At 42.2% G+C, this 27,985-nt stretch overlaps 1 protein-coding gene and 1 non-coding gene across 2 annotated transcripts in view; both read left to right on the top strand.

Annotated features, from left to right (window-relative positions):
* Positions 1-27,985, top strand: part of CNTN4 (contactin 4) — a 910,670-nt gene that overhangs the window by 80,491 nt on the left and 802,194 nt on the right. The gene's annotated exons all lie outside the window — the stretch shown is intronic.
* Positions 7,250-7,387, top strand: LOC119920212. The gene has a single exon (XR_005447970.1). It is a non-coding gene; the product is annotated as a small nucleolar RNA SNORA7 (small nucleolar RNA).

The raw sequence follows: 27,985 nt of genomic DNA, 5'->3' as shown, positions 1-27,985 counted from the left end.
GAGTGATCATCTGTTGGATATGAAGGGGGAGGGAGTTCCAGGCCAGAGGAAGGAATGTGGATTAGGGTCGGCAGTGAGAAAGACAAGATTGAGGTACACTGAGTAGGTTGGTATTAGAGGAGCAAAGTGAGTGGGCGTTCTGGGAGAGATGTGTCCATGGCATCGCTTTGGGTCAGCAACGACTCGACAGCATAAGACAAGATTATATAGGATGGGGTAAGGTGATTGAGTGCCTCAAAACCAATTGTAAGGAGTTTGTGTTGATGCGGAGATGGATGGACAACCACTGGAGATTCTTGGAGTGGGGAAACATGGACTGAGTGGTTTTATAGAAGAATGATCCGGGCAGCAAAGTGAAGTGTGGACTGGCGTGAGGAGAGACAGGTGGCAGGGAGGTCATAATAATAATAATAATAAAAATAATAATAATAATAATAATAATGGCATTTATTAAGTGCTTACTATGTGCAAAGCACTGTTCTAAGTGCTGGGGAGGTTACAAGTTGATCAGGTTGTCCCACTGGGGCCTCACAGTCTTAATCCCCATTTTACAGATGAGGTAACTGAGGCATAGAGAAGTTAACTGACTTGCCCAAAGTCACACAGCAGACAATTGGCGGAGCTGGGATTTGAACCCATGACATCTGACTTCAAAGCCCATGCTCTTTGAGGTTGATGCTGCAATCAAGGTGGGATAGGGTAAATACTTAGATTAATGTGTTAACAGTATGGTGAAGAAAGGGCAGATTTTTGCGATGCTGTGAAAGAAGAACTGGCAGGATTTGGTGATAGATTGAATATTTGGGTTCAGTGAGAGAGCTGAGTCACGGCTAATGCCAAGGTTACGGGCTTGTGAGACAGGGAGGATGGTGGTGCAATCTACATTAATAGGAAGGTGAGGAGGATAGGATTTTGGTGGGAATATGAGGCATTCTGCTTTGGATATGTTTAATTTGAGGTGTTGACAGGAAGTCCAAGTAGGGATGTCCTGAAGGGAGTAGGAAATAGGAGACGGCGGAAAGAAGAGAGATCAGGGCTGGAGATGCAGCTTTGGGAACCATCCTCATAGAGATGGTAGTTAAAGCTGTGGGAGTGAATGACGTCTCCAAGGGAGTGGGTGTAGATGGAGACTAGAAGGGGACCAGAACTGAGTCTTGAGAGACTCCTATAGTTAGAGGGTGGGAGACAGAGGAGGAGCCCACGAAAGAGACTGAGAATGAGCAGCCAGAGAGATAGGAAGAGAACTAGGAGGGGACAATGTCAGTGAAGGCAAAGTTAGACAATGTTTTCAGGAGAAGGTGGTGGTTGTTAGTATTGAAGGCAGTTGAGAGGTCAAAAAGGATTAGGATGGAGTAGAGGCAACATTGGATTTGGCAAGAAGGAGATCTTTGGTGACCTTTGAGATGGCAGTTTCTGTGGAACAAAGAGGGGAGAAGCCAGATTGGTGGGGGTCAAGGAGAGAATTGGGGGAGAGGAAGTGGGGAGAGTGGGTGTATGTAACCCACAAGGATTTTGGAGAGGAATAATAGGAGGGAGATGGGGCAGTAGCTGGAGGGAGCCATGGGGTCGAGGAGGGAGGTGTTTAGGATAGAGGAGACATGAGCATGTTCCATTTTGAGAGCTATCAGTAGAATTTGTAAATTCCATTTTGAGAACTATCAGTAGAATTTGTAAAGAACCTTAAGTCGTTTCCATATAAGGAAAGGGAGAGTAGGTGAGGGAGCAACTAAAGGGTAGAGTATATACCAAATGCTTAATACAGTGCTGTGCACACAGTACACACCCATTAAAAAACACTGAATGATTGATTGATTGAGATGGGGTTCCTATGTTCTTCCTGGGCTGACGGGGGGTTGGAGAAGGGTTTATTTTGTTGGTTTCTTTGGCTGCAGGAAAGGAGGACTTTATTCCTGGAGAAGAGAGGAATAGGAAATGGGATGGTGAAGGGGTCAAGGATGGTGGATTACGGAGGTGGACAATGGAGCAGGACTAAAGGAGTTTTCAGGGACACCAAACTCTGGCAAATTTTAAAAGTCTGAGGTCTCACATTGGATTTTTTTAAATGCTGCTAAAGGCAGACCTTCTGTTTTAAGATACTAAAAATACGTTTTTTTTAAGCCCCAGAAAACCAAGGGGAAAAAAATCCTTGCAGTAGTTTAGAAGCAATATGGTACGTATACACTTTAAAAATTTAATGAGCATGAGGTTTGAAAGCAAGATAGTGTGAGTTCAGGGTTATTATACCATGGTCAATATATATAAGCTAATAAAGTGATAAATTTTCCTAGGAGGAAAAAGGAAGAAGAAGAAATAACATTCTCTGTAACTTGCAGTTTTTTTTTCTGAACAAGCAATTTTGTATTAATTCATCAACTTCATCTCTCAGATCCCGTCTATGTACCTGCGAATTGGAGAGCTCCCTTTGGAGTTTGGGTGGGAAGATGAGGGTTCTGTTTTGGACATATTATATTTGTTTTGTTGGCGAGATATCCAAGTAGAAATGCCCTGAAGGCAGGAGGAAATTTGAAACTGAAGAGAAGAAGAGAGGTCAGGACTGGTGAGGTAGATATGGAGATCATCTGTGTAGTGATTGTAGTTGAAACCATGGGAGCGAATGAGTTCTCAAAGGAAGTGGGTTTAGATGGAGAATAGAAGGGGACCCAGAACTTAGCCTAGAGGGTCTCCCACAATTAGAGGGTTGGGAGGCAGAGGATGAACCTGCAAAAGAGAGCAAGAATGAGCAGCCGGAGAGATAGGAGGAGAAACAGGACAGTGTCAATGAAGCCGAGGTTGGATAATGTTTCCAGGAGAAGGGGGTGGTCGACAGTGTTGAAGGCAGCTGAGAGATCCAGGAGGATTAGGATGGAGTAGAGGCCATTGGATTTGGCAAGAAAGAGATGATTGTATGTGTCGCCAAAGCTCAGCCATGAGCGTGAAGCACTTTCTGGATTACTGTCTCAAAGACATTTAATGAAATTCATGGCTTGATGAGTCCAAAAAACCTTCCTGGTAGTTTGGAAGTATATGTTCTGACACAAGCACCCGAGGTTCGTCACATCTACGAGCATGGTGACATAGAATAGGTTGAACAGGACTGAGCCTTTCATAATCAATCAATCAATGGTATTGATTGAATTCTTACTGTGTGCAGAGCACTGTACTAAGTGCTAGAGAGAGCACAGTTAAGTAGAGTTGATAGACATGATTCCTGCCCTCAAAGAGTTTATAATGTCTGATTCATTCAAACAACACATCTTCAATGCTAACTCAACAGGTCAAACCATGATCAATAGTCATGATAGTGATAGCATTTAATGAGCGTCCAACTGAATGCAATGCATTGTACTAAGTGCTTGGGAAGTATACAACAAGCAAATGTCGCATCTCTTGATCATAAGGAGTTTACATTCTAGCCTCAAAAGTGCAGTGAATTTCCCTAAGCAGTTAAATTTAATTACTAAATTCCAGGGGCCAGGTTTGCCGTTGGTGGCAAATGCTTTTGTGTGGTCTGTTAAAGTAGTAGAAAGGTTTGTAGCATTGCTCCCTATACCACCATCCCATATGTCTGCTGTGCTGTGTTTTCATGATGACGGTATTTGTTAAGTGCTTACTATGTGCCAAGCACTGTTCTCAGCACTGGTAGCTTTCATCTTTAGCTATCTTCTGATATAGGGAGGACAAGGATATTGTCTAAGATCTGTGGAGAGATGTGAGAAAACTCAATAATTTTCAGTCAGCTTTCCCACCTTTCTTCATGAAGGATAGTAACAGAGATGTGGGGTTTTAATTTTCTCTTGCTAAGTTGACATAGTATCATGCTATTTTTTTATTTCAGTTAAATTTTTGATATGCAATAGTAAGGACCTGGGAAACAATCACAGTATCTTTCTGTTCCTGTCTTCCCTGTCCCCACTATGTCTCCTTCTTGTCTTTTCCATAATGTTTTCAGACTGTGTCCATTATGCTTTTTCTCTATCTCTCTTCTCCTTATTGCATTTCTTGTAAGCCAGTTCTGCTATAATGCAGGTTTTTCATTGCACATGTTGGATGCCTGCTGTGTGACATTGGGCAAGGAACTTAATTTTTCTCTGCCTTAGTTAGTTTCCTCATCTGTAAAATTGGGATAAAATAACCGTTTTTTAAATGGTAGTTGTTAAGTGCTCACTACGTGCCAGTCACTGTACTAAGCACTGGGCTAGATACAAGCTAGTCAGGTTGGACACAGTCCATATCCTATTTGGGACTCACAGTATCAATCCCCATTTAACAGATGAAGTAACTGAAGCACAGAGAAGTTAAGTGACTTGCCCAAGATCACACAGCAGACAGGTCATGGAGCTGGATTTAGAACCCAGGTCCTTCTGACTCCCAGGCCCATGTTCATTCATTCAATCGTATTTATTGAGCACTTACTGTGTGCAGAGCTCTGTACTAAGTGCTTGGGAAGTACAAGGCTACACTGCTTCTTTATCTTAGACTGTGAGCCCTGTGTGGGACAGAGAGTGTGTCTACTTTGATTATCTTGTACCTGTTGCAGCACTTAGCACAGTGCTTGGCAAATACTAAATATCATCATGAGAGGACCATCATTATGAGAATTCTTCCCACAGTGCAAGTCTGTCTAGATACAGGGTGAGGCGTGTCAGGAGAAACGGTTCTGTACACACATGTAGCATCAGTCAAGGCCTTAGTACTAGTATGTGAGTTTTCTGCAATAATAATAATTATGATTATGGTATTTGTTGTGGCAGTAATAATAATTATAATAATTCTGGTATTTGTTAAGTGCTTATTGGGTGCCAGGCACTGTACTAAGCGCTGGGGTGGATACAAATAAGGCAGGACACAGTCCCTGTCTCACATGGGGCTCACAGTCTCAATCCCCATTTTACAGATGAGGGAACTGAGGCACAGAGAAGTGAAGTGACCTGCCCAGGGTCACAGCAGACAAGTGGTGAAGCCGGGATTAGAACCCACAACCTTCTGACTCCCAGGCCTGTGTTCTATCCACTACGCCAGATAATCAGATTAGACACATTCATTCATTCAGTCAATCGTATTTATTGAGTGCTTACTGTGTGCAGAGCAACAGCAAACAGACACATTCCCTGCCCACAGTGAGCTAACAGTCTAGAGGACTGTACAGGCTAGTGGGACAGTCCCTGTCCACTCAGGCCTCACAGTCTGAGAAAGGAGAACAGGTATTGAATCCCTATTTTACAGATGAGGTAACTGAGGTACAGACAAGTTAAGAGACTTGGCCCGAGGTCACCCCAGCAGGCACGTGGTAGAGTAACCCACTTTTTCCCAACTCGCTTTCCCTTCTGTGTCACCTAGGCACTTCAACCTGTGACCTTTGGACATTTGATATTCGCCCACCCCCAATCCCACAGCACTTAGGTACATAACTTTATATTATATATTATAAATAATTTATTCACATTAATGTCTGTCTCCCCCTCTAGGCTATAAGCTTGTCATAGACAGGGAAGGTATCTGCTAATTCTGTTGTATTCATTCCTTCATTCATTCAATCATATTTACTGAGAGCTTATTCTGTGCACAGAGTACTGTACTAAGCGCTTGGAAAAGTACAATATAGCAATAAATAAAGACAGTCCCTGCCATAACGAGCTCATAGTCTGGGCACGGGGGGCGGGGAGGGGGTGAGATTGTACTCTCCCAAGCACTTAGTACGGTGCTCTGCACATAGTAAGCACTCAGTAAGCACAGTTGATTGATTGATTCTTCCCAGATCATGAAGTCTAAACTGTCATTTCAGCAGTTTTGCAATAATCTCATTTGTACATATCGATTTATGAGTTGAGCAAGTCTTCCACCTATTTGTAAATTATTTTGAATTTGCTATGGTTAGTGGTTGTGTCTTCTACCTCCTTGTTCTCTCCTGAGCATTTAGTACAAGCCCCCTGCTCACAGTAGGTGCTCAGTAAATACTGAGTATTTACTATTAAATATTGAGTACTGTTGGTTGATTGAATCAATCGATCAATTGTATTTATTGAGAGCTTATTGTGTACTAAGCACTGTACTGAGCTCTTGGGAGAGTACAGTATTACAGAGTTGGCAGACATGCTACCTGCTCACAGTCTAGAGGGGGAGACAGACATTGATATAAATAAATAAATTATGGATATATGCATAAGTACTGTGTGACACTTATGGGGATTAAAGGGAGACACATGGCTTTTCAGATCAATTTAATAATAATTGTGGTATTTGTTAAGAGCTTCCTATGTGCCAAGAACTGTATTATGTGTGGGGTAGATACAGGATGATCAGGAAGGACACAGTCCCTGTCCCACATGGGTCTTACAGTCTAATGGGAAGAAAGAACGGGTTTTGAACTTGCATGCATAGACAAGTTCTCACTGACATTTGTACCACTTTTGAAAACTACATCATCTATATGCTCTTTCCATCTCTGTAACTATTTCCTCATCATGCTGTAGCCCTTCTCTTTTTCTCCTGATTTTGTCTTTCTCACTCTTCATTCATCCACTCAGTGTCCCTGTTCTCGCTATACTTCCCAATTTTAAGTGTCTCGTCTCTTTCCCATTACCCTCCATCTTTCTGTCACCTTAGGCATGGCCTAGTGGAAATAACATGGGCCTAAGAGTCAGAGGACCTGGGTTCTAATCCTGCCTTTCAGCCTCCAGATGGCCTCAGGTGGACTCAGTTGGACTCGAGAAGCAGCATGGCCTAGTGGATAGAGCTCGGGCTTGGGAATCAGAAGGACCTGGGTTCTAATCCCAGCTCCTCCACTTGTCTGATGTGTGACCTTAGCAAGTCACTTAACTGCTCTGTGTCTCAGTTACCTCATCTGTAAAACAAGAATGAAAACTGTGAGCCCCATGTGGGACATAGACTGTATCCAACCTGATTAGCTTTTATCTAGCTTAGTGCTTAGTATAGTTCCTGGCACGTAGTAAGTGCTTAACGAATACCATACAAAAAAAAAATAAGGTGTTGCCAGAGGTTCATAGTTCCCATATCATCCTTGACCTTCCCAGCTTTCTCAGGCCTGAAACAATGCTTGGTCCCACTGCTCAATTGAAACTCAGCTGTTTCTCTTCTAGATTTCAGGACTAGCCTGATGTGTATCAGTGACTTGGCCTCATGCCTAGATCCCAATGTCTTGACCCACTCTGTAAGTAGGACTCCATCACTTGGCTCTGCTTGGCTCTTCCTCAACTCACTGCTGGCTTTTAACAGTATGTCATTCATGTAGCCCCTCTCAGGGTCGCACCTGGGGAGTTTCCAGTACTCTACCACTCTTGGCTACAGGAGGGAGAGTCAAGCAGAGGCCCACCCATTCCATTCCTAGCTTGGCCAGTGGCTAGCGAGTGGAAGACAATCTGCTACAAGTCAAAACTCACCCATTCTGGGCAGCAGCGGCGTGGGAGAGAGTCGAGGGCGGAGACTCGAGTTTACTGCCCGGAAGGCAGCAGTGGTAAACTACTTCTGTATTTTTACCAAGAAAACTCTATGGATAAACTACCAAAACGATTGCAGATGGAGAGTGGGGAGTTTTGGGAGAGATGTGTCCGTGGTGTTGCTATGGGTCAAAAATGACTTGACAGCATAAGACAAGACATTCATGTAGGGACAAGATCCTACTGTATTTTCTTCATGTAACTTTTCCTAAAACTTGAAAAGCAGAGCGTGTCTCATTTTGTTTTTCTGCTTTCACTTTGAATAATAGGTGCATTTTTCCATAAGATTCAAGACATCAGAATTATTGTTATATTAGAATTTAGTGAAAAGCCTATTCAAATACCAGAAAAAAAGGCACTACATATAAGAAAGCATACCTTGGTATTTATTAAGTGCCTATTATGGGCTGAGCACTGGGGTAGATACAAGGTAATCAGATTGGACATGGTCCCTATCCCACATAATAGTGATAATAATTGTATTTAAGTGTTTATTATGTGCCAAGCTTTGTACTAACCACTGGGTTAGAGATAAGATAATAAGGTTGGGCACAGTCCCTGTCCCACATAGAACTCACAGTGTAAGTGAGAGAAGAGGTATTTAATTCCCAGTTTACATTTGAGGAAATTGAGGCACAGAGAAGTTCATGACTTGACCTAGGTTACACAGCAGGCAAGTGGGGGAACCAAGATTGGAACCCATGCACTCCACTGTGCCACACGTGAGCTTACAGTCTAAGTAGGAAGAGGAGGTAGCATAACCCCAGTTTACAGGTGAGGGAACTAAGGCACAGAGAGGTTATACAGTTGAAAGGCAACAGTGCAATAAACCTCTCAGATGCCCTGATTCATTCATTCATTCAATCGTATTTATTGAGTGCTTACTGTGTGCAGAACACTGTACTAAATGCTTGGGAAAGTACAATACAGCAATAAGGAGAGATGATCTCTGCCCAGAAAGAGCTCACATTCTGGAGGGGGAGGTTGCCAACAGTTCAGTTCCTGGACTAAAGGCTCCAGCAAGTGCATCCAGATTATCTTGTCTTGGAATATTGCAGACCTTACGGAGACCAAATGACAGCCAAAAATGAGTTCTCAGAAGGGATTCTCTATAATTTCAGTACAATTTTCTCTACCAGGGACTGAGCCTGGAAACTTCTGAGAGAATAACCCTCCAGCCACAGTGAATGTACGAGTGCTGGCCAGTCAAAAGCTGACTTCTGAAATCACAACACACATTCTACATTTTTAGCAAGTCATGTTATTTTTTACTCTCTGAAGCTTCGTTAAATAATCCATTGTAATGATGTATCCTATGCAAATAAGCAAAACACCTGAATTAGCAGTTCGTAGAGGCGAGGCTATCATTTTAAAGACATGCAAAACAATTGAATGCATTTCATTACACTGCATTTAAAATAGAAAGGTGATGAGCACTCCAAAATACTGTATGCAAACTGCATTACTTGGCAGTCATTTATTTTTACTGCCAGATGAGAACATTATTCTTGGGTGTTTGCTATGTAGAGAAGGGCTATTCCATTTCTGCTCTTTTTCTCCCTCTCCACCCCTCCTGCCACTTAATTTAGTCAATTGCACTTATTTTGAGGTAAAAAGCCCTCCTAACCCCTTCCCCCAACACTGAAGAAGATAGAAGTTTAAGGGTCAGAGCTAACATCTTCAATTTATGAAGGAGCCTGTACATCATGTCTAACTTTCTTTGACAGCATCTACAAAGACTTCTTGGGTCTAAGGATGATTTTATTGTCAATATGCAATCAGGCAGGTCAATGTTCATTTCATTTGTGAAGCAAACCGCATCAAGCAAATTTCATTATAAAACCTAAAAATCAATATACATTTGTGATCTTGTTCTCTAAATAATGAATGCAAGTACTTTGTTACCTGGAATAACAGTTTTAAGGACTTCATTTTCACTTTAAGGAGAAGCTGAATTCAAATTTTGCTTCGACAACACTTTTTATTTGATATTAAACAAAGACCTATGCAGGGCCTCTCCAGGAGTTTGACTTCATTTAATTTCTTTCTTTGGTCAGGTTCATTCTATTTACACAGTGTTTGCTACCAGCTGTGAACAATGTGTAGCTAAACAGTAACTTTCTCAAGGATTATCTAATTATCTTTTCCAAGCTGGTTGGATTGAAGAGTTCTTGATTGGTTACTGCCTCACTTTGTGATTTTACTGAAAGATTATTTTACTAGTCATTTCTCAACTAGCATCCAGATTTGAATGGATGTCAGCATGTTGTCATAACTGTTGTCAGCCACTTAACCATCTGGTCGCGCAGAGGCATGCCAAGTGGCTATTGGGGAGACAGCACCAATTTTTCAAACTTTGCTCTTTGCTATGCACTTTTGCCTTTGTGGTTTGTAATTCTGAAACCAATGACCTGGCTGGGAGGATGGCCTCTACCCAGACTTGCTTACCCAAAAACTAGTTTTTTGTGACTGAAACAGTGACTCCTCTGATCCCAGTGGCTCACTACTTTGCCCTAATTGGATTTGAAATCACAGGATGTCTTCTCTGTTCTTTCTATAGTAATAGGGCTGAAAGTGAACCTGAGAGGTTATCTAGGCCAACCTGCTACCTCCGGGCATGTTGCCTCCCTATCTTTAAAGCCCTATTGCCTCCTGGAAGCATTTCATCTCCCCATCTCACTCATTGCTTCACACCTGCCACTACTTATGTGTATATGGGTGTATTCCATTTATCATTCTTTTTTTCATTTTGGGAATGTTTATTTACTATTTTTATCTGTTTTCCCTTTCATTTCCATCGTGTGTATACTGTCACGTCACTTCTCTGGGCCTCAGTTTCTTCATCTATAAAATGGGGATGCAAAATGTGTTCTCCCTCCTACATATAATTTGAGCCCTGTGTGGGACTTGAATGAACTCTTCTCTATCCCAGCGCTTAGTACAGTGCGTGGCACATAATAAGTGCTTAACAAATACCACAACTATCTGTAGCCATCTGTCAGTCCCTCCCTGAGATTAAACAACTTTACTGTTACTTCCATTCACAAATGCCTAGAACAGTACTTAGTAGAGAAGCAGCGTGGCTCAGTGGAAAGAGCCCGGGCTTGGGAGTCAGAGGTCATGGGTTCTAATCCCTGCTCTGCCACCTATCAACCATGTGACTTTGGGTAAGTCACTTAACTTCTCTGGGCCTCAGTTACCTCATCTGTAAAATGGGGATTAAGACTGTGAGCCCCATGTGGGACAAGCTGATTACCTTGTATCTCCCCCAGCACTTAGAACAGTGCTTGGCACATAGTAAGCGCTTAACAAGTACCAAAGTTATTATTATTATTATTATTACTCAATAATCGCTCAATAAATACTGATGATTATGGCAACCATGCTTAAATTATTCCAGACTGTTTTGAAAGTCTTTCAGGACAGGAGATTCCACATGTTTCCTTGGTAACCCAGCTAGTATCTAACAACCTTTATTCACCAGGAAGCTTTTTTACTTAGATTTAAAAGAATTCTTTTGTGCTGTATAGTGCGAGCCCATGCCCTCTCTTTTTGTCTTTCGTGAAAAGGTTGAGCAGTTGGTCATTTCCCCCTATAGAATAAGCTTTGTTACACAAGAAGACTTTATTAAGTCACTTTGAAGCTCACTCTTCTATAGGTTAAACAATCAATCAATGAATCATATTTACTGAGTGCTTACTGTGTGCAGACCACTGAACGAAGCTCTTGGGAACAATCCCAACTCCTTTAGTGCTATCTAATAAGCCTTTATTTTCCACACATTTAGTCATTGTGGTTACTTTGGCTTCCTTGCATGGATTGTAGAAGTTTTTGAATATTCTTATGTATGATTATTAGACTATATCCAGGAACCTTATAGAATATTTTTAGGTCTTTTCCTTTACATATTTTACAATTTCCTCCATTTAGCTTTAAATTTAGTTTAAAAAATCATTTTTTTGACCTTAAGAGGAATGAACTCATGAGAACCATCCTTGAGCCAACCCAATGTCTTGCTATAGAGTTTTCTCAATGGAACTGAGCCTGCTGCATCTGGACCATGCCTAATAAATACATAATAAAAAAAACAATCTATTTTTATAGTGTTCCAAATGCTTCATTCTAATTACCTTTCACTAATGACTGTACAGTGAACAGATGTGCAAGTTTCAAGAAATGAAATCATGGAAGTAGGTTGTGGTATACACCTGTACTTTCTGCAGTGTTCCTTTGCTGAGAAGTAGCAATCAGCATTAATGTCTAAACTCAAGTTGCAGAGTTTAGAATTTAGCTGATGCAGAGTGCAATGTAAGGATTTCTGTTGCCAACAGATCAAATACTCTCTAGGCTCTCATCAGTACTCCCAGTTGCTAGTCACCAAAATGCTGTCTTTTCCTAAAAAGGTTCTATTTTTTGCAATTAAACAGTACATCAGTGAAATGAGGCAGTTTCTTTTTCATGGCTGCATGTGCTGTACATTTTCTATAAATAATCCCTTAAAATGAGTATTGTTTAGGTTTTTTTTTTAGATTCTTCCTAACTGGTAGACACAGTTTAGATAACAATATTTGGATGAAGTCCTTGGAAACTACACTGAAGGGATGTTGTTTTCTTTTACCTTTAAATGCTGTTTCCATCTGCATACTGCAGCTCATCATAATGTGCTGAAATGAGTATAGAAAATGCTATGAGACAACCTCAGTTCTCATTGTAATGCATTACAGACCGTTATCTAGGAAAATACTGTGTTTGTTTCACAGCGATTTTATAGTTATGCATTCTGGTATGTGCCCATCTGGGCATAAAGTAAGTGCTGAAGTTGATATGGAAGCTATGACAGATTTATTTTACAATAAAATTGCTTTGAGGTCGTTGCTGGAGGTACGATGGTAATGTGGTTTAAATACATTAGCCTTTCAAGTGTGGAAATATGGTTCAATGTGGTTTAAGGGGATATGAGTACAATTATTTTAATCGCAGTCTCAAATATGTGTCTGTTCTCAAGATACTATACAGTTTGGTTCAATTGGCATTCTCCACTCCATTTGAACTGGACAGGATTAAGGCTTATGGGCAAATTACAATAGGGAATTGTGAATGTTTTCCGCCTGGCAGCAAATCATGTTCTGGCAATTTTCAGAAGCCTGTGTTCCTGAACATCTAAATTGTGTAAATTTCTGCCTTTATCGCAAAAGAAGGACATTTTTTCTTTATTCATTTTCTCTTTCAAAGCACCACCAAAGAGTCTTAAAGAGTCTTTCAGCTACTCACTTGTTGGAGCTAGGAGGCCAGGAGGGAAGAATAATTGGATTTTAAGCATGGTGATATGATGGCATATGAATTCTTCTAGTTTCATTTCAAAGTGGCATCTTCTATCTAATCAAACAAGACCCAAAATATATACCTTTATAAAGGAATTAATCATGTAAAAAACTTACTGTTTGATAAGTATCGAACCTATTGTAATTGTTGTAGAGGAAAAATAAAATGGAAAAAGTACTTAATGATTGTAATTTGCCCGTGACAGAATCCATTAATTTACAATGTCAAGAACCAAGGGATACACGATAGGGGTGTGGTCTGCTAATCTAGGACTCCCTTGATAATGAATGACTTCCAGGAAACATTTGTTGTTCAGATTCTTTCAATTAAACCATTGGTTTATGATTTGCCCCTTCCACCCTTTTCCTCTGATTGATTCCCCTAGTCAGGATCTGATTCGTGAGCACATCTGCCTGTTGAGTACCCACCATGCCTAGGCCAGAGCTGATTGATGGGACTATGTGCATGTTCAATCCCCCGTGCCAATGAGGTAGTCCCCGCTGGTTGAGAAGTGGAAGAAGTGGGTGAGGTTGGAGGTGGGTGAGATTGGGGGCATGCAGTGGGTCCACTTATTCTGGCTCTCCGGCACCTCATTTTCTCATCTCATCTTGTGTCCGTTCTCATGCAGTGTCCCCTCACAAACTGCCAGCCAAGCTCCCTCTGCTACACATACCAAGACTTATTCCTGGCACTCAAGGTATCCTGCTTCTCATAGCAGTAGGGTGAGTGTGAGCCAAGTCACACTCACTCAGAAGCCAGGCTTCCAGCACCAGAAAAATGGGGAATATGTAAATGGGTGGTTTCAGGGGCAGAGTGTGTCTCTGTGTGTGTGTGTGTGTGTGTGTGTGTGTGTGTGAGAGAGAGAGAGAGAGAGAGAGAAAGAGAGAGAGAGAGAGAAGGGAGGCAGGGGGGAAGAAGGGCCTTGACCCTGACCATGTTCCCATCCACAAAGGTTTAGGAGAGTTTTCCTGGTGGCATTTATCACCACCCCCATGAAACCCACTCGTGTTTCTTCCTTGTTCGGGGTACAGCAGACAGAGACGAGAATCTTCCCAGCCTTCCAGCTCTAGGAATATTGGGGGTATAAGGGTGGTCTCTGGGGAAGTGAAGGTGATGTAAGGAGGAGGAACAACCCTGTGGCCGAGGGGGCAGGACTCTGTCCCGCCCTGCCAGCCCCGTATGTCCCACCTCCTACTAACCCACTTCCTCTTCGCTAGCAATGCCAAAATCGAGCGATTAGTTGAGAAAGGGCATAATTGCTTTGTAAAGCTGCCTCTAAGATGATCAATCTTGGGGAATTCACCAAACATGAGGATCTGTCTTTTAGACTGTGAGCCCACTGTTGGGTAGGTACTGTCTCTATATGTTGCCAATTTGTACTTCCCAAACGCTTAGTACAGTGCTCTGCACATAGTAAGCGCTCAATAAATACGATTCATGATGATGATCTGTCTGTAAAGTCAGATTATCCTCAGAAGTGATTGTATGTGACCATATGTTCTGGTTTAACCAGGATAGTCCCAATTTGGAGATTCTTAGCAAATATCCTTAAATAGGAAAGAAGCAGAGACAAAGGTGCAGAGTGGTGACTGAAGGTTCAGGCTGCAAACTAGCTGGCCCTAGATAGTTCTTTATGTAAGTGGGTGTGAGTGGTGCAGGAACACAGTACCCCTACCCTGACTCCGAGATATCTGTGGGAGCAGGAAGGATAGGCCTGTTTTTAGAAGCTTCAGTCTCTCTCAGAGAACAGAGAAATATGAAAGAAATTCTGAGCCCAAACAAGTGTTCTTAAAAGCTGTAATCCCAAATGTTGATGTTTTCACTCTGGGGACCACTGACGACACATGCGAATACCAGTGAGATACACCTGACTTCACAAATGCTCTGCAGCAAAACCTGATGACATCACATACACTAAACCAGAGCATTTTTTTAATGGTATTTGTTCAGCACTTAATATGTGCCAGGCACTGTACTAAGCACTGGTGTAGATTCAAGCTAATCAGGTTGGACACAGTCCATATCCCACATGGGGCTCATAGTCTAAATCCCCATTTTACAGATGAGGTAACTGAGGTACAGAGAAGTTATGTGACTTGGCCAAGGTCACCCAACAGATAAGTGGTGGAGCTGGAATTAGAACCCAGGTCCCCTCTGACTTCCAGCCCTGTGCTCTTTCTATTAGTCCACACTTCATTTCTACCCTGACTCCTCCAGGTGCTCCACAGCCCTTATGTCTGTGGGAATATGTCTACTAGTCAGTCATATTTATTGAGCGCTTACCGTGTGCAGAGCACTGTGCTAAGCATTTGGGATAGTACAGTATAACGATATAATGGACACATTCCCTGTCCACAATGAGCTTAGAGTCTAGAGGGGGAAACAGACATTAATATAAGTAAATAAAATTGCAGATATTCATTCATTCAATTGTATTCATTGAGCTCTTACTGTGTGCAGAGCACTGTACTAAGCTCTTGGGAAGTACAAGTTGGCAACATATAGAGATGGTCACTTCCCAACAACGGGCTCACAGTCTAGAAGACATGTACATTAGTGCTGTGCTGTACTCCTTCCGAACCATGGAATTTGGCAAAAGAAATTGAGGGTGAAGGAAGCTGGTGGAGGAAAATAAAAATACCAGACTTAAAGGAAGCCGGTGCCATAGCTGTACACATCTTTGTACTTCCCAAGCGCTTAGTACAGTGCTGTGCACATAGTAAGCGCTCAATAAATACAATTGATGATGATGATGATCAAGGGATAGACAGTAATAATACTAATAATTATAAGATATAATGATAATATATAATAATAGTAATATATAAGTGATTACTCTGTGCCCAGAGCTGTACTAAGCATGGGGTAGAGACGAGATAATCAGCTCACCTGAAAACTGGACTGTCCCTTAAAAGACAAATGACTGTCCCGACCCACCGGACAACTGTTCAGTGAAACGCTCCAGTCACTATAGCTTTTAGATGTCTTTAAATGATTAAACTATTTATAAGTGAGCCCATGTGAAGTCTATTGTATTTCTTCTACTTCCTGTACCATCTAGAACATTTTTCTTATAAAGGTATCCCAATATCATCCTCTTTTATAATGTAATATATACAATGTAATATGATATATTTAATAATGTACAATATAATCACAATTGTTATTTCATTCTTCTTGGCAGGTAGTAGATATAAACATTTCCTATTCCTCTGTCATCCATTTCTTTTGTGATTGAAGTTCCTATAATTTGGCCACCACTTTGTGCATTTGTTTGCCATTTGAATAAACTATCATAATTTAGGCCAATTATGAAAATGTCAATCATACCACAACTTTTGTTTTCTTATTTGATCCACCTCAACTAAATTGTGGTTATCCTCTGCCACATAGGTCTACTGTTTTCCATCAGCTTCATACGGCAACACGGCATTTTAATGTCAATATTTAAATCCAGTAATTTTCTATATGCCCACACATTTTTTTTTCCAATTACTGCTTGTTCCCTAATTAAAATGCCAAAACTATAGCTTTGACTTAAATTCTTCAGGGCTGTTAGGATGCAAATTTAAATCTGCCTTCTATCTTGCATGAAATTTGAATCTTTCCATTGTCTCAAAAGTCGTTAGTAAAAAGTAGTCCTAAAATATCTGGAATACCGGGTTATAATAGATTACCAAAAATCTAAAAGATTAAAAGCTATTGCAGTGAGATACTTTCTTCTGCTATATTTAGGAATCATGCAACTTTCCAGGGATCCTTTTTTAGATTCAATCCATTGGCTCTCAGGAATAAATCAAAATCTCATTTCCAGTTCTGTGCAGTTTTAAATTGCTTGGTGCTTTTAGCTGTTGCATGTCTAACTAGGGATTTTTCTTCACTCACCAATCTGCAAACTATATTCGTTTCATTCCTGGTCCCATACTGTGTGTGAACCTGTGCCAAGGTTTGCTCTCTGCTCTGCATTGCAGTACTTCCTGTATCCTTTACAGTCCTTTCTTAAAGATGTACTGTCCCAACACCCAGAGCATATACCGTGATGCCAGATCTTTTGCATTACTAGCATATGCTTTGAGTCAGACTAAGGAATCCTGGGCCTATTATGTTGTGGGACTGTACGTATCCAGAGCACTTAAGGGAACACAAATCCTCCCTCCTCTCATTATAGCTAAGGCATCAGAAAGTCTCAGAAGAGTTGCAGAAAATATTAATAATAATGATGGTGGTATTTGTTAAGCACTTACTATATGCCAAGCACTGTTCTAATCACTGGGGTAGATACAGGGTAATCAGGTTGTCCCATATGGGGCTCACAGTCTTAATCCCCATTTTACAGATGAGGTAACTGAGGCACAGAGAAGTTAAGTGGCTTACCCAAGGTCACACAGCAGACGAATGGTGGAACCGGGATTAGAACCCATGTCCTCTGACTCCCAAGCCAGGGCACTTTCCACCGGGCCAAGAGAAGTCATGTTGCTTCTGTTCAGAACCTTCATGGTCGGTCTTTACCCAGTTCAATCAATGGTATTTACTGAGTATCCACTGAGTAGAAAGCAGAGAATTAAAGGGTTGGGGAATACAAGAGAAGGAGGAGAAGAGGACCTTACCCTCAGGAGCTACATTCCCTGCTTCCCTTCATGTTGGTTTTTGATAGGCCTTGCAGATGGGTATCCCCCCAAAATATTACTAATTACAGCTGTCCACAAATCTACTACACTAATATTGATGGCATTTCTTAAGTCCTTTCAATGTGCTAAACACTGGGGTAGGTGCAAGATTAGAATAATAATAATAATAATTATGGTATTGGTAAATATGCCAAGTACTGGGCTGGATACAATTCAGTCAGGTTTTGAGATCGGACACAATACCTGTCCAATAAAGAGCTCATAATCTATCGCACCACCAATTCACAGATAAGAAAACCAAAGCCCAAAGAGAGTCAGTGACTGACCTAAGGTCACACAGGAGACCAGTGGCAGAAATGGGACTGCCTCCCATTTTAAACAATGCCATAGCAAGCACCTCCTGCCTATCTAAAATAGCACAGGCATATCCCAGAATTCTCCCACAAAACAAAGTTTCATATAAAATTAAAAAATAAAAAAGGGCAATGGACAGAAAATGCAAAATTTAGTCAAACATCATTAGACCTGGCACAGGATATCTGGGCTTGTTCTGATGTGCAGGGCTGAATTCAATTTTTGGAAAATCCTTAATTAAAAATGTTAAAACCAAATATGTATATAGTGCCTATTATCATAACACTCACCCACAGAGTATCAACCTGAAGTGTTCCTATTTCTCTTGAGAATAATGAATATTAAAACAACGGGGAGTACATTTGATGTCATTCAACATTATCCTTTAAATAATGCTCCCAATAAAAGGTCTTGCATTTTTTTCATTATGCCACACTAGTTGCGTTGCAGAGTCCTAAAGCAGTCCTCCCCAAAGCCATTTGCTTCTTAGTTAAGGCAAATTGTAGCATTTATTTCTCCATTTAGGGATTGCAGGTAGCTGAATTAGGAGGTGTGAAGAGCATCCATTAAAAGGAATGTAAGAATTGTTGAAGCCAAACATAGTAGAACTATTTAGCTCCTTTAGGTGTTTAAGATCTGCCCTGTAGGAGCGTATTACCCCCCAAAATTGTAAACTCATGCAAATCACTGCTATGTTCTTGTTTACAGTAACTTTTGCTTCACATAGCCCTGTGGTCTGGAACATAAAAGCTGTTACCGAGTGAAGAATATGATTGTTAGTGCTCCATTGCCTTCATTCTAATTCTAGGGTTGCTGAGTGTTTTGCAGACAAACTGGGAAGCAGCGGGGCCTAGTGGAAAACACACAGGCCTGGAAGTCGGAGGACCTTTGGTTCTAATCCCGGCTCCATCACTTGCCTGCTGTGTGACCTTGGGCAAGTCACTTCGCTTCTCTGTGCCTCAGTTTCCTCATCTGTAACAATGCCTATTCTCTGTACTACTTCAGCTGTGAGCCCCATGTGTGACAGGGATTGGATCTGAACTGATTATCTTGATACTACTCCAGGGCTTGGGATATAGTGCTTGACAAATACCATATTATTGCTATTATCATCATCACCATCATCTTTATTATTATTATTACTATTATTATTCTCATTGTTATTATGCCTGCTAGTGTTTCTTAAACTCCTATGAGATAGACAGATGATCGGGGGAGGACAGAGTTTGGGTGGGAAGATAGGGAATTCTGTTTTAGATATGTTACGTTTGAGGTGACGGCAGAACAGCCAAGTAGAGTTGTCTTGAAGGCAGGAGGAAACGCGAAACGTGTGTCAAAATTTCTGTGCCATTGTTTGTGTTCATCTTTATTATTCTGGATATGTTATCCTCTAAAATGGCAGTAAAGTACTTTCTGCCTAGAGCTTTGCAGTAATTTCTTTGTATTTTATTTTTTAGTACATTACTGGCAAATTCCTTAATCCATGCCCCAGTTTAACAATAACTGACAACAAAAAATGGGTATGGTTTTGTTTTTATTAAAACCACGGTAAATATACACAACGGCTCTGTTTAGTTAATCAGTACTTAGAGTTATTATTGACATTTCACTGTAATGGAAGGAGTATATTTATGGATTTCTTGGTCAGCATCCCAACTCATTAGATTTGACCAAGTGAAGGAGGTCAATATAGACATATAACTAGCTCTTATATGTGGCATCATAGTTTTACCCCAGCCCTGTTTCATGACTATTATTTTATAATCTTGTCAGAGCACATTGCACACATAACTTTATCTTCTCATCACTTCGTTGATAAACTGATATCGTTGTTGTCATTTAGGGAAGTGGAAGATGAGGCCCAGGGTGGTTAAATGACTTCTCCATCAGTGAGTACATCTCTCTGAAGTAATATTTTTAAAATATATTGCTTTTAGTAGAAAAATCCATTTGGGCCCATATCTGCCTCATGTTAGTTGTAGTAATAATAGTACTTATTAAGCACTAACTGTGTGCAGAGCACTGTACTTAGCCTTGGGAAAGAATACACAGGTGAGAATTAGATGTGGTTTCTGTCCCTTGGGGGACTTGCAGTCTAAAAAGGGGGGAGAGGGGACCAGTGACGAATACATAAGGAAAAATGAAAGAAAAACTGAACAACATTAAGACAAAAACAAAACTCAGGGAGGTACTGTGGCAGGAGGAGCAGAGTTTCAGCCTCCTCGCAATTCAGAGTCCACAGTCCCAACCGCAGCCTCAGTAATGCTCCAGCAGCAGCCGCCCCAGTCATTCTGAGGTTCTGTAGAAGCGACATCAGGTCACGGCTATATATTGCTATAGCAATATAGGTTAACCCTTTCCACTGTCTTCCTGGGTACTCACTACTTGAAGGTATGTCTGTTGGTAGAGGGTAGGTAACAGAGTGATTCTGCCATCACTTCTTTGTTCCTCATCCAACAACTCCCAAATAGCCAGCAATTGGGGAGGTCTTGAGTGGGATAGTGTGGCCTCCTCTAGAGTCCCCACAACAATTGCCAGCTGGACCTGTTTGCTACTGCTGTTCCACGAGGGAGTGGCAAGTTTACTAATGGTTTTAATTGCAATTGATTAGTGTAAGCCCACCAGAGCTACCTAGGATCAGCTGTTGATTGTAAAGACTTTCAGGACCATCAGGAGGCAATCATGAGAAAGCAATTTTACAACAAAAATACCTTGTCTCCATGAGCTCAATCTGGCATTTTTTAGGTCTGCTCTGCTGAATTACAACGAAAATATGCTAGCTACCTATCATAATCCTCCTCGACCTCTCAGCTGCCTTCAACACTGTGGACCACCCCCTTCTCCTCAACACGCTATCCAACCTTGGCTTCACAGACTCTGTCCTCTCCTGGTTCTCCTCTTACTTCTCCGGCCGTTCATTCTCAGTCTCTTTTGCGGGCTCCTCCTCCCCCTCCCATCCCCTTACTGTAGGGGTTCCTCAAGGGTCAGTTTTTGGTCCCCTTCTGTTCTCTATCTACACTCACTCCCTTGGTGAACTCGTTTGCTCCCACGGCTTCAACTATCATCTCTACGCTGATGACACCCAAATCTACATCTCTGCCCCTGCTCTCTCTCTCTCCCTTCAGGCTCGGGTCTCCTTCTGCCTTCAGGACATCTCCATCTGGATGTCTGCCTGCCATCTAAAACTCAATATGTCCAAGACTGAACTCCTTATCTTCCCTCCCAAACCCTGCCCTCTCCCTGACTTTCCCATCACTGTTGATGGGACTACCATCCTTCCTGTCTCACAAGCCCACAACCTTGGTGTCATCCTCGACTCCGCTCTCTCGTTCACCCCTCACATCCAATCCGTCACCAAAACCTGCCGGTCTCACCTCCGCAACATCGCCAAGATCCGTCTTTTCCTCTCCATCCAAACCGCTACCTTGCTGGTTCAATCTCTCATCCTATCCCGACTGGATTACTCCATCAGCCTCCTCTCTGATCTCCCATCCTCCTGTCTCTCCCCACTTCAGTCTATATTTCATGCTGCTGCCCGGATCATCTTTGTGCAGAAACGCTCTGGGCATGTGACTCCCCTCCTCAAAAATCTCCAGTGTCTACCAGTCAACCTACACATCAGGCAAAAACTCCTCACTCTCAATCAATCAATCAGTCGTATTTATTGAGCGCTTACTGTGTGCAGAGCACTGTACTAAGCACTTGGGAAGTACAAGTTAGCAACAGTCAGTTATACAGACAGTACAAGTTAGTTATACAGACAGTCCCTACCCAACAGTGGGCTCACTGTCTAAAAGGGGGAGACAGAGAACAAAACCAAACATATTAACAAAATAAAATAAATAGAATAGATATGTACAAGTAAAATAAATAAATAGAGTAATGAATATGTACAAACATATATACGTATATACAGGTGCTGTGGGGAAGGGAAGGAGGTAACATGGGGGGGATAGAGAGGGGGACGAGGGGGAGAGGAAGGAAGGGGCTCAGACTGGGAAGGCCTCCTGGAAGAGGTGAGCTCTCAGTAAGGCTCTCCATCACCTGGCCCCCTCCTACCTCACCTCCCTTCTCTCTTTCTCCTGCCCAGCTCGCACCCTCCGCTTCTCTGCCGCTAACCTCCTCACTGTACCTTATTCTCGCCTGTCCCGCCGTCGACCTCCTGCCCCTGTCCTTCCCCTGGCCTGGAATGTCCTCCCTCCACACATCCACCAAGCTAGCTCTCTTCCTCCCTTCAAAGCCCTACTGAGAGCTCACCTCCTCCAGGAGGCCTTCCCAGATTGAGCCCCCTTTTTCCTCTCCTCCTCCCCATCCCCCATGCCCTACCTCCTTCTCCTCCCCACAGCACCTATATATATGTTTGTACAGATTTATTACTCTATTTTACTTGTACATATTTAGTATTCTATTTATTTTCTTAATGATGTGCATCTAGCTTTATTTCTGTTTATTCTGATGACTTGACATCTGTCCACATGTTTTGTTTTGTTCTCTGTCTCCCCCTTCTAGACTGTGAGCCTGCTGTTGGGTAGGGACCATCTCTATATGTTGCCAACTTGTACTTCCCAAGCGCTTAGTACAGTGCTCTGCACACAGTAAGCACTCAATAAATAGGATTGAATGAATGAATAGGGGCTAATTATGTAGTAATTAGCAATAGCATTTGGTTGCCACCAAACTCCACGTACATTCAAACACCTCCATATAATAAATACAAACCTCCTCATAAACAATCGGGTGGATTGTGGTTAAAGTTGAAAGAGAGGTATCCTCTGTTATACTACTTAAATGCAAGATTAGTAGTGATTAAAAGATCATTTGACTTTTATAGTAGGAGGGAAAGTTAACCTTGCTTAAGTTTAAGGAACTCCCTTGAGAACTGAATAATAATAACAATAATAATGGTATTTGTTAAGTGCTTACTATGTGTCAGACACTATACTAAGAACTTGTCAAATATGATTTAGTGAAATTATGATTATTTTGAACATATTTATATACATATACATATGGATTTATGGATCTTTACTCATGGTTTAGTTAATGTAAATGTTTTCACTTCAAGATAACCCCAATGAATTGTTAAATCATATTATAAAGATAGAAGTCATTTTCCCCAATTTACAAGGAAAGTTAGGGGATCGGTAGAAATTAAAATACAGAGAAATGTATTTAGGTTCCTTCTTCTAGCCACCCAGAAAAAGACAGTGTAGTCTGGTGTAAAGAGCATAGGTCTGGGTGTCAGGAGACCTGGGTTCTAGCCCTATGTCCACCTCTGGCCTGTTCTGTAATTTACCTCTCTATGACTCAGTTTCCTTCTCCGTAAAATGGAGGTAATAAAGCCAGCTTCTCATTGTCTCACAGGAATGTTGTTAACATAAAATAATTAATATTAAAGCACTCTGGAAAAACAAGTGCTATGGAAAGTCAAAGCATTATTATTATTATCACTTAATTTGTTAGCTCCTCATGGCCATAAGGAAAGCTATTTTATGTTCCTCACTGCTGAACTTCTGGTTCCAAAGATAAGTCATTCTGATTGTGAAATTACTGGGGGATATAACTTTAATATCTCAGTTGAGAATCATCCCACTCCTGTGAAGAAAATCAAGAGATACTGAAGCTTTTGCAGATCTTTTAGAGTACTGAGAATGTCTCTTGGGAAGCCTTTAGAGTCCCAGTATACCTGTTAAAGAGGGGTCAATATTCAGCCCCTCAGAAGTATAATTCAGAGACAGTCAGATATTAACAGAAAGATTCAAATCTCCCAGTAGATGCTTAGTGACTGTTATTACTACTACCACTACAATTATCACTACTACTGCCTCTACTACTATCAATCAATCAATCATATTTATTGAGCACTTACTCTGTGCAGAGCACTGTATGAAGTGTTTGGAAGAGTACAGTATAATGGAGTTCATGGACTCATTACGTGCCCATAAGGAGCTTACAGTCTAGAGGGGGACCCAGACATTAATATAAGTAAATAAATTACAGCTACATACATAAGTGCTGTGGGGCTGAATTGGGGGTGGGGGGATGAGGGTGGGGAGTGAATAAAGGATACAAATCCAAGTACAAGGATAATGCAGAAGGGAGTGGTTAGAGAGGAAAAGAGGACTTAAGGAAGGCTTTTCGGAACAACATGAGCTTTTAATAAAGTTTCAAAAGTGGGGAGAGCAATTGTCTGTCAGATTTGAAGATGGAGGGCCTACCAGGCCAGAGGCAGGATGTGGGCGAGAGTGGGCAATGACATAGGCAAGGTGGAGGTAGAGTGAGTATGTTGGCATTAGAGGAACAAAGTGTGCGGACTAGGTTTTAGTAGGAAATCAGAGAGGTAAGGTTGGAGGGGGCAAGGGGATTGAGTGCTTTAATGCTAATAGTAAGGAGTTTCTCTCTGATGTGGAGTTGGATAGGCAACAACTGAGGTTCTTGAGGATCTGGGAAACATGGACTGAACTAATTGGTCTGGGAAGCAAAGTGAAGTGTGGACTGGAGTGGGGAAAAATAGGAGGCAGTGAGTTCAGCGAGGAGGCTGATGCAGTAATCAAGGTGGAATAGGATAGGATAAATGCTTGGATTAACGTGGTAGCAGTTTGGGTGGAGACGAATGGTGAATTTTAGTGATGTCACGAAGATTGTTAAACTGACAGGATTTAGTGATAGATTGAATATGTGGGTTGAATGAGAGAGATGAGTTGAGGATAACGCCAAGGTTACAGGCTTGTGAGACAGGGAGGATGGTGGTGCCGTCTACAATGATGGGAAAGTCAGTGGGAGGACAGAATAGGAAGATAAGGAGTTCTGTTTTGGACATGTTAAGTTTGAGGTGTTGGCAGGACATCCAAGTAGAGATGTCCTGAAGGCAAAAGGAAACTTGAGATTGCAGAGAAGGAGAGAGATCAGGGCTGGATGTGTAAATCTGGGAATCATTTGCATAGAGATTCATTAATTCATTCTTTCAATCATATTTATTGAGCACTTACTGTATGTAGAGCACTGTACTAAGCGCTTGGGAGAGTGTAGAGCACTGTACTAAGCGCTTGGGAGAGTACAGTACAACAATAAACAGTCACATTCCCTGTCCACAATGAGCTCACAGTCTAGAGTGGGGTAGACAAACAACAATACAAGTAAATAAAATTACATAGAGGTATAGAAGTACTGAGGGGCTGGGAGGGGGGAAGAGCAAAGGGAGCAAGTCAGGGCAATGCAGAAGGGAGTGGGAGATGAGGAAAGGGGATACTTAGTCTGGGAAGGCCTCTTCGAAGAGATGTGCCTTCAATAAGGCTTTGAAGTGGAGGAGAGTAATTGTCTGTCAGATTTGAGGAAGGAGGGCATTCCAGGCCAGAGGCAGGACATGGGTCAGGGGCCGGTGGTGAGACAGGCTAAATGGAGGCACAGTGAGAAGGTTAGCATTGGAAGAGCGAAGTGTGTGGGCTGTGAGCCCATTTTTAGACTGCGAGCCCACTGTTGGGTAGGGACTGTCTGTATATGTTGCCAACTTGTACTTCCCAAGCACTTAGTACAGTGCTCTGCACACAGTAAGCGTTCAATAAATATGATTGATTGATTGGGCTGGGTTGTAGAAGGAGAGAAGGAAGTTGAGGTAGGAGAAGGCAAGGTGGTGGAGTGCTTTAAAGCCAGTGGTGAAGAGCTTTTGTTTGATGCGGCGGTGGATGGGCAACTACTGGAGTTTTTTGAGGGACAGGTTGACGTCCTGAACGTTTTTGTAGAAAAATGATCTAGGCAGCAGAGTGAAGTATGGACTGGATTGGGGAGAGACAGGAGACTGGAAGGTCAGCAAGGAGGCTGAAGCTGTAATCTAGGCAGGATAGGGTGAGTGATTGTATTAGGGATGGTAGTTGAAGCCATGGGAGAGAATGAGTTCTCCAAGGGTGTGGCTATAAATAGAGAATAGAAGGGAACCCAGAATTTAGTCCTGTGGCCCTTCCACAGTTCCACAAAAGAGAATGAGAATTTGTGGCCAGAGAGATAGGAGGAGGACCTGGAGAGGACAGTATCAGTGAAGCCAAGGTTGGATAATGTTTTCAGGAGATGGGGGTGGTTGATAATGTCGAAGGCAACTGAGAGGTCGAGAAGGATTAAGACAGAGGAGAGACCATTGGATTTGGCAAGAAGGAGATCATTGGTGACCTTTTAGAGGGCAGAACCCACAGAATCCAGGGGGCAGGGGACAGAACCCAGATTAGAGGGGATCAAGGAGAGAATTGGAGGAGAGGAATTGGAGATAGCAGATGTAAGCAACTTGCTTAAGGAGTTTGAAGAGGAATTGTAGGAGGGAGATTGGGTGACAACTGGAGGGAACCATGGGGTCAAGGAGAGTCTTTTTAGGATAGGGGAGACATGAGCATGTTTGAAAGCAGTGGGGAAAAAGTCCCTGATGAGTGAACAGTTGAAGATGGTGGTCAGGGAGGGAAAAAGGAAGGTGGAAAGTGCTTAGATAAAGTGTGAATTAATGGGGTTGGAAACTCAGGTGGAGGGACTGGATTTTGAGAAGAGGCAGGAGATCTCCTCTTGAGATACTTTTGGGAAAGATGAAAGATGAAATTGAATCATAAAGGGGATGGAAAAGGCCAGCACAAAGTTGCTATTCCCCAAATCCTACATTAATAGGACTAGGGAACACCCACTGAAGCTTGAAGGTGATAGCTTCAAAACAAATAAAAGGCAGCACTTCATACAGGAAGTATTAAGTAAATGGAATTTGTTACCACAGAAATTGGGCAGACTGTTAATACCATAGATTCAAAAATGAGTTTGGATAAATTAATGGATGAGTGGTCCTTAGTGGATTACTGGAGATAAATTTAACGATACTAAGGGGTAAAAGTAGTGATGTTTGATGGTACATCATTAACCATTATGATGATTGTCGAAGAGGACAACCATTACAGTTTTTATTGAGTGTTTACTGTGTGCAGAGAACTGTGTTAAGCACTTGGGAGAGTACAGTATAGCAGAGTTGGTAGACATGTTCCCTGCCCACAAGGAGCTTGCATTCTAGAAGGGGAGTCAGACATTAAAATGAATTATGGATATATACATAAGTGCTGTTGGGCTGAGGGTGGAGTGAATAAAGGGTACAAATCCAAGTGCAAGAATGATGCAGAAGGAGGAGAAGGGAGAGGGAGTAGGGGAAATGAGGGCTTAGTCACATACAGTTCCACTAAGCATCTTACTGCACTGTCAGAGACATTATACTGGACTGGGTAGACTATGGGCCCAACTCAGTTGGTTTTCCTGTGTCTTTCATTCATTCATTCATTCATTCATTCATTCAATCGTATTTATTGAGCACTTACTGTGTGCAAAGCACTGTACTAAGCGTTTGGGAAGTACAAGTTGGTAACATATAGAGACGGTCCCTACCCAACAGTGGGCTCACAGTCTAGAAGGGGGAGACAGAGAACAAAACAAATTAAGAAAATAAAATAAGTAGAATAAATATGTACAAGTAAAATAAATAAATAAATAGAGTAATAAATACGTACAAACATATATACATATATACAGGTGCTGTGGGGAAGGGAAGGAGGTAAGGCAGGGGGGCTGGACGGGGGAGGAGGGGGAGAGGAAGGAGGGGGCTCAGTCTGGGAAGGCCTCCTGGAGGAGGTGAGCTCTCAGTAGGGCCTTGAAGGGAGGAAGAGAGCTAGCTTGGCGGATGTGGGGAGGGAGGGCATTCCAGGCCAGGGGGAGGACGTGGGCCGGGGGTCGATGGCGGAACAGGCGAGAACGAGGCACAGTGAGGAGATTAGCAGCAGAGGAGTGGAGGGTGCAGGCTGAGCTGTAGAAGGAGAGAAGGGAGGTGAGGTAGGAGGGGGCGAGGTGATGGAGAGAGAGCCTTGAAACCGAGGATGAGGAGTTTCTGCCTGATGCATAGAATGATTGGTAGCCACTGGAGATTTTTGAGGAGGGGAGTAACATGCCCAGAGTGTTTCTGGACAAAGACAATCCGGGCAGTGGCGTGAAGTATGGATTGAAGTGGGGAGAGACAGGAGGATGGGAGATCGGAGAGGAGGCTGATACAGTAATCCATACGGGATAGGATGAGAGCTTGAACGAGCAGGGTAGCGGTTTGGATGGAGAGGAAAGGGCAGATCTTGGCAATGTTGCGGAGGTGAGACCGGCAGGTTTTGGTGATGGCTTGGATGTGGAGGGTGAACGAGAGAGTGGAGTCGAGGATGACACCAAGGTCGCGGG

The sequence above is a fragment of the Tachyglossus aculeatus genome, chromosome X1, assembly GCF_015852505.1.
Source record: "Tachyglossus aculeatus isolate mTacAcu1 chromosome X1, mTacAcu1.pri, whole genome shotgun sequence".
In the NCBI taxonomy this organism is placed as follows: domain Eukaryota; kingdom Metazoa; phylum Chordata; class Mammalia; order Monotremata; family Tachyglossidae; genus Tachyglossus; species Tachyglossus aculeatus.
This window is presented reverse-complemented; position numbering and strand designations above follow the sequence as displayed.